Below are 7909 nucleotides of genomic sequence, written 5' to 3'. Positions count from 1 at the left end.
CAAAAGCTGGTGTACCATTCAGAATTGATCGTTCTACGTTGCTCTAATGGAACGGTGGAGACATATCCAGTTCTCCAAAACAAGCGACCATTTACTTCAAAGTGCTGCGTGCGCGACTAACAAATGTTCATGCGATAATAAATGTGTGAGATAGGAACTAAAGCCCAAGTATGCCTCAATATCACAGTATGTCAAATGACATTGCAATATCAGTTTATGCGCAGCATCGATGTTTTTTGGCCCAACAACCGATTTTTGACGACCGTCACGAAATTCATTCTGTAACGAAGTGCGACCACGTCGAAAATCATCGCACTAAAATGTTCGCAATTTGATTCTATTTTTTGACCAAGATGAATGTTTCAAGTATCTGTAAACAATTCGAATAGCACTCGTATGACAACACGTTCTGAGTACGTTCAACCCTCGTAATAAAAAAAATAGTGACAAATAATCAACTTCTGACAAGCTAGACTGTCTTGTAGACTGATGAATGTATGTAAGACGAAAGTGATTAATTAGATTTAGATTAGAATGACGAAGAAATTATCCTACAGCTGTCCAGTTTGAAACTGTAGTTGTTAACAATAGCGTAGAAAATTCTCTCTAGCGAACAAAATCCAATTGTGATACAAAAAAAAAAGATTTTACACAACGTCAAAATAGTTGCATTTGCTTTTCATATACATTCTAAAAATGTTAAAGATAGAGCTTTGGGTTATCCCGTGTGATGAATTTAATTGGTTACCTACTTGAACTTCAGATGCTACTCCGAAAAGAAGCAGACTAGCTACATTAGAGTTCGATATACAACAATAAAGAAACATCTCTAATTCCGACCCTTTTTCATACTTTAAATTTATCCTGTTATATTAAAAGTGGAAAATTTTGGTTTTTATCCACTAATATTCACATAATACCAATTGTAGTCATTTCCGTTTAAAAATAAAGGGAAGATTAAGATTGAAAAAAAGGTATAAATGAGACAGACATGACAAATAGTGACTGTAACATATTATTTACGTAAATGCTAAACTAAAAGAAAGAGCTATCCAATCGGATTTTTATTAATAATGAATTAAAACGTGCTTATATCTTTTTATAAAGTAGTCAAAATTTTTATTTATTAATAGGCTTAAAAATAATCCGTTGTCGTTTAACTCACTCCTGTCCTGTAGTATTGTTTTATTACAATCCGCGTCATCAAAAATTCGCAATGCTGTCGAGAGTGATACGAGACTTCCATCACGTAGGCCAAGCCGAGAAATGCCCCTGTGGCCTGGCCGACTATCAGCACACCTTTTTCTTTTTTAAAAAATAATAAAAAGAGACAAGCTAAGAACTAAATGCAGTGTAGACACGCGCTGTATATGAAAACGGGGTCTATTCGATAATATTATAAGGTAACAAGTCATAGTCCAGGCAATTATCTTACTAATTAATGATATATCTATAAAATCTTAAGTTGCAATAACAGAATTGAAGTTATTATATTGAGACTTTCCCAAATAGCCAATCCTATCCTGTTTCCTGAAGGTTGTACAGATAACGAATCGCTTATCAATTTGTGCCACATTAAAAGAACGTGTTGATATTCCATAAATTTTATGAATTAATTTCATTTCTCTTACACAAATTTCAGTTAACGTGTTCTATGAATTGTTCATTATAAATGAGGGAGAACTACTCGACTAGGACACCCTGTACTTTTAATATCAAAATTAATGATTGCACAAAATCATTTATTCATATCTAAGATGGAATTTCTGGAACCGTTGGTGATATTCAAACTGAATACACTGTTTACACTATATCACTACACCGACACTCACAATTACACTGTCTGACGCGCGTTTCGATAACCAAGTTATCGTCTTCAGAGAATTAAATATAAGAATCACATCCCAGACACAGGGGCACATAGACCTAACTGCAATTCCACTCAAAACAGCCTTATGGTATTTAGGTCATAGCAGAAATATCAGCTGTTGTTGTCATCACTCAATAGTCAATTTCTAATTAAGAGAACTAAGCACACAAGTTTAGTATCTCCTTCATGATGCTAGGAAGTTCGTCCGGGAGGCATACAGGAATCAGATCTCGAAAAAGTTTACCTTCAGTTCTCTGAAGACGATAACTTGATTATCGAAACGCGCGTCAGACATGTATGTAATTTTGAGTATCGGTGTAGTGGTAGTGTGTTCAATATTTATTCGCATAAGGTATAAACTTTCAGCCTATTTCACGCAATTAGAATTATTTTCGAAAATGATACCTCAGACCCCTATAGCCATGTTACTTTGAAAATACAATCGCTAGTGTTTTATCTGAGGATAAAAAATAGAAACCTAACCAATTCCAAAGCTCCAGGGCTGAATAAATAAGTAAATTTGACATCACTTTCTCTTCTAAATTATACAGATTCAGTAAATATCAAGTTTTATTAATAATTATTAATATAAATTACGTACAAATATTTTAGTACTTTATATTATTATGAATTATGTGGTCACCTTATATAAGTTTCCTTAAGAAGACACTGACGGCACTCATCCTACAGGTGATTTCCTTGAACTAACCATTTATACAAACTCAGCAAGATGTTCTTAAAGGCCGCAAAAATCTTGCAGTTCAGCTGATTGTTTCATGCAAGATCTCGCATTTTATCGGTTTGGTGCCACTTTTATTGCGTACAAGTTGCAATTTTAGAGAGAAATAAGTTTATAATCTGCTAATATCACGTTTTATTTTGCTTATGAATTTTTTATATGTCATCCAATTCTCCAGCTAAACTGTCCATCGGACTCCAAAAATAAAGGTAGCATCAGATATAATTATTCTTTATTCTTGTTTATTTCACCTAGTTTTGTTATTTTTATTTTCCAACTGCCCACAAAATATTAAATAAAGTTTGAGGTTAAGAAATTTTTTTACCTCTACTTATGGAATTTTGATTATTGGCAACCATGATGCAATGGCAAGCGACATGCAATATTCGTCTATGTAATATTTTGATCTTGCATGCAATTTCTTGCATCATGTCAAGCGGCCTTAAGAAAATCCAAAGTAAATTAAGTTTTCAATGCATCTCTGCATTAGCAATATTGTAATTGTAATAATAAATATTTTTTAAAAATCACTATTTATGATGAAATATATCGCGTGGGGTTTCCAGAGCCCCATGAAATTAATAACATTTGCTTTTATTAGATGCCTTGTGGTGATAAAATGTAATATCTGTAGAAGTTGAAGAATATTCAAATATTTGAGAATTGATTTATGATTGCAAAATTTTCCTGGGCTATTGCAAGTATATTTATAAGCTATATTTTATATACATTGGTGTCTTTGAACTTGCGACTAAACTTACATTTTTTTTGTCTTCAAGAAATCTTCGTTATATTATACCCTTTGCTTGGACTATTTGTTATTATTTGGTGTGGATGACCTTTCTTCCAATATTTAATTTATTCGATAAATATGTATATGTTGAATATACGCCAAGGGTTTTAGAATTGAGCACGTCCTCGTATAAAAAAAATATTGAGAAAGTTTTTTCACAACGATGATTCATATTAGACTTATACCATAACCGTATGAATTTTATCTCCTGCAAACATTTGTCATAATAATCATTAAAAGTATTCAAAATATTTACGTGTTTGATTCATTTTACAAAATATAGGAATTTAAATGTATACATGAGGTGTGATTATTAAGTAATTCTGTTACAGAAAAAGTACGCATGCGCCAAATATTAGCGACTGTCAGCTGTTTAGCCTAAAGCCTATTCTTCGGAATGCAATGTCTGTAGACAAACCAGTGTAGCCGTTGCTTTCATTTGTATATGGCATGTTTTTCGCATGAAATTTGAAGAAACTGATAAAACGCCAATCCAATAATATAATTTTCATGCATGTAGTGTCGAATTTGATTAAAATTTCCTTTTAGATTTTAAAAGAATTTTGGCAACTTTATACTTTCAGGTCCACTCGTTTTATGGCTCCAGAAAATCGAAACATCATCCAATTTCGATGAATTTTAATTTTCGTTTTTATGCGGATTTACGAAAAAAATTATGGGAATAAAAAAAATGAAAACTGATCTTAAGAATGTTTTTGTTTATATAATTTTAATGATTACTTGATAAAAAAGGTACAAACGATTATATGTGAGAAAAGGTCAATTGTTATTATTTTTAATTGTAAAAACATGACAAATCAACATTTTTGTATAAATTTTGTTTCAAATTCGTTCGTTTTTTTGTGTAGATTACGAAAAAAAATAAAACAACTTCATTTGATTATTTGAAAAAAAGTTATGAACAATTATACGTGAATGAGTGCATTTTCATGAACATTTAAAGCCCTGAAACCAATATAAGTTTTAATTTTTGTTATTCCCATAATTTTTTGCGTAAATCCGTCGTGAAACTCTGGTTTTAAGAAAAAATTCATCGAAATCGGGTGATTTTTTGATTTTCTAGAGCCAAAAAGCAAGGGGACCGCGAAAGTATAAAATTACCAGAATTTTTTTTAACTTAACAAGGTTTTTACATAACTGAAGGGTCAGTATAATTTGTGCTGTTGTGAAGAGCCGTGGTGGAAATTTGATAACTATATTTTCTACTAATCACTGATCTGCAAATATAAAATTGATATCCTTGATCAGAAATTTCAAATATGATTAATAAATACATTAAATTTAATGCTTATTTTTTTTATCGTTGCCACTGAATTGTACGCCTCTGAACTGAACTTGTGACGTATCAGGTACTTGAATTGATGTAATTGTATTTTTTTAGCTGCCAAAATTTTGCTCAAGTGGATGTCACGAGTTAAACGAGAAAGTTGAAAATTTGGATACCGACCAAAAATTAATGTAAAATTTTTGTACGATCGATATTATGAATCAAATTTTTACAGAATAGTTACTCACATCAATATTCACCTACAACACCATACATGTCCCTTCAAGGTTATTATTACATTATGAAACTTTATTATTATTTCATAGTGAAACAGAGTAGGTCGAGAAAAAAAAATTTCATTTCCAAACAAGCTTAATGCTTGGATCGTACATTTAAATTTCTTTTCATAATCATTTAATTTCGTTTGAATTATTCATATATTAATAGGATTGTCAGCAACCAATTTTCGAATTTGTGAATACTCAGGTCTTCATTACGATTTTACTATTCAAAGGAGTATACGAAATGATTAGTATTTTATCTTTGATTATGTTTACAAAAACAATTATCTGTTCAATTTCTTCTGAGGAAAACAGTAGAAGATAGAGCAATTTGAAGGAGACCATGCGTACCACTGAACCTCCAATTTGCACCCGGGCGCAGTTAATCCATTCACGAAGTTGAAGTACCAAGCAAACATCGACTCCTTTTGTCAATACCTAGACGTGTACGTGTACATGACTGTCTTTAGCTGCAGGATTCTAAATACATCTTAATAAAAAATATTAAAAATATTTTGTTTCGGTTTCGGTTTCGATGTAAAATTATCACGTCACTAAAAATCATGGTCGATAAATTATTACTTCTCGGTTGGTTATGAGAGTTTTTGGGATAACAAATGTAGATTTAGACGTTCTGGTAATAAAATATAAGGATTTGGTAATAATTTTCGATAGATTTTTATTCAGGGTTATTCAGTTGATTTGAAATCACCTTCGAGTGAAAAATTAGTTCGAAGGCGTTTACCTTATTCAAAAGTAATGATGAAAATTGTTATTGTGAACAATGCGTTCTAGTACAACTGCCGCTGTTTCTTAGAAAACTATTTGAATATGTAGTCGAAGAAATTGGTGTCACAGTACTAAGTTCACCGTGCCATTGTGTTGATATGAGTTGATGCCATATTCAAAATATGTCGAAATATTCCTAGAAGGAGCTATACAAAATGTAACAGATTCTAACTGCTAAATATGCATAGGATTAGATTCAAGCTTATAAAAATTTTGGAAATTTAATTTAAACGCGCAATGTTATACGTGTAACGTACAGTTTAATATAAAATGTCAATATCTGAACCAGATATCAGTTGAATTAACTTAAAAGAATTTGCTTTGCTACAAAATTTATAAACCGCCGATGGTGAGCACGTTCTTTACGTCGTTAACTCCAATTTTTTTTCAAACTTTATTATCATCATTATAAAAATAAAAACAATATTTATACAAAAAATATAATTCTGAACCTAACAAATATAAAAGAAGAGCAAATAAGGATATAAAGGAGGATAATAATTTGTACAGTAGAGTCTCGGTCATTCGACCTACTTGGGCAATGTCATATACAGTGCAATAACATGATTTTCCATAATAAGCTGTGCACGAAGCACCCGACTGTACGGGCGCAGCAATGATTTTCCTGACTGTACGTGTTTTATTCGCGTGCCAGATAAAAGGTCGGTGAACGGACTTTGTTTGTTTCTGAGTGCTATATTACATCTCACCGTTATTACATATCATATCCACTAACCACCCGACACTAGCCTTCACTCTCAGTTCTTACGTAGCTTCACACAGAAAAGACACAAAGCTCTAAAAATGGAGTTAAAGTATGCAGAGCAGCAGCTGGAGGAATCATCTTCTATTTGTCAAGACTTATGAGACGGTTTTCCATTGCCTTCCTTATTCTATGCCCTTGGCTTTGGTATTGGCTTGGTTCATCTGCCTTGAGTCTAAAAGAGTACTTTTACCTATTATTTACCTATTTGAGCCGATTCTGCAATTTCGAAATATATCCTCTAGGTGTTTTTTTTTCACCGATGTACCAGACGACCGAAAAGTAGATGATAATATTAGATTGTAGGTGATTCGTGAAGTCTGAAAACACATAAGAGAAACAGAGGATAAAAGGTGAGGTATCTACTAAAAACTATTCAAAAAACTGTAGTACTTTGAATTCGCGGATGACAGATATCAAATAATACACAGAAATCACATGCAAAACAAGCAGGCTACATAATTAAAGCGAAACCTATATATAAAACGCCATCTATTTAGAAAATACAAAAGGAGATACTGAGAATCACATCGAAAAAATAATAGGGTTAGGTTAGGTTCACTGTATGAAATAAGGCGTTGAACAAGTATCTATCGAACTAAAAAACTAACTTACTAACTGGATAACTCATCAACGCCTTTGGAGAATAACTGGAAAAGAGACAAAAGACGTAACGAAGCGAAAATGGATATGGATAAATCATACACTACGAGAATAAGCAACAAACATAAACAGACAGGCATTAAATTGTAAAGCAACAAGTAGATCTGTACGAACATGAAGAAGAACTATCGAGAAAGAACTGCAACAGATAAACATGGAAATAAGCTACAGAAATAGATAATAACAGAAGGAAATGGACAGTTCTAGTCAAAAAAATTAAACGAATCCCAAAAAACGATGTATAACTCCTGAAAACTCTGCTGGTGTTCTTTGATCTACTGGAAACTATATGATGATAATGATGATGAGAAACATATTCAAAACTGATTCAAGACATAATTTAGTTATGTAATTGAATGAAGTTCTCATGAATAATCAAATGAACAATTTTATGTATACACTCTGTATATCCAGAAACAAAAACTTTCCGACGACTGTTAATATCCATGTTTTAGTTTGGTTAGTTAGTTATTTACGTAGTCAAGTTTCGTTCCATATCAAAACGATATATTTATGTAAATAGGAAATATTTCGCCAATTTTAAATTAACTTCCTAAACAATTTAAAGTTAAATAAAGTTAATTAAGATCAATACTAACGTAAATACAGACGTAATAGGAACATGTTTATAACATAAAGTTATAAAAAATAGCAATTTAGAAAATGCAATTAAGTTACAACAAATAATTCCGAATATAACAGCAGATTTAATGGTGTAAATAT

Source organism: Diorhabda sublineata, chromosome X (assembly GCF_026230105.1).
Source record: "Diorhabda sublineata isolate icDioSubl1.1 chromosome X, icDioSubl1.1, whole genome shotgun sequence".
Lineage (NCBI taxonomy): Eukaryota > Metazoa > Arthropoda > Insecta > Coleoptera > Chrysomelidae > Diorhabda > Diorhabda sublineata.
This window is presented reverse-complemented; position numbering follows the sequence as displayed.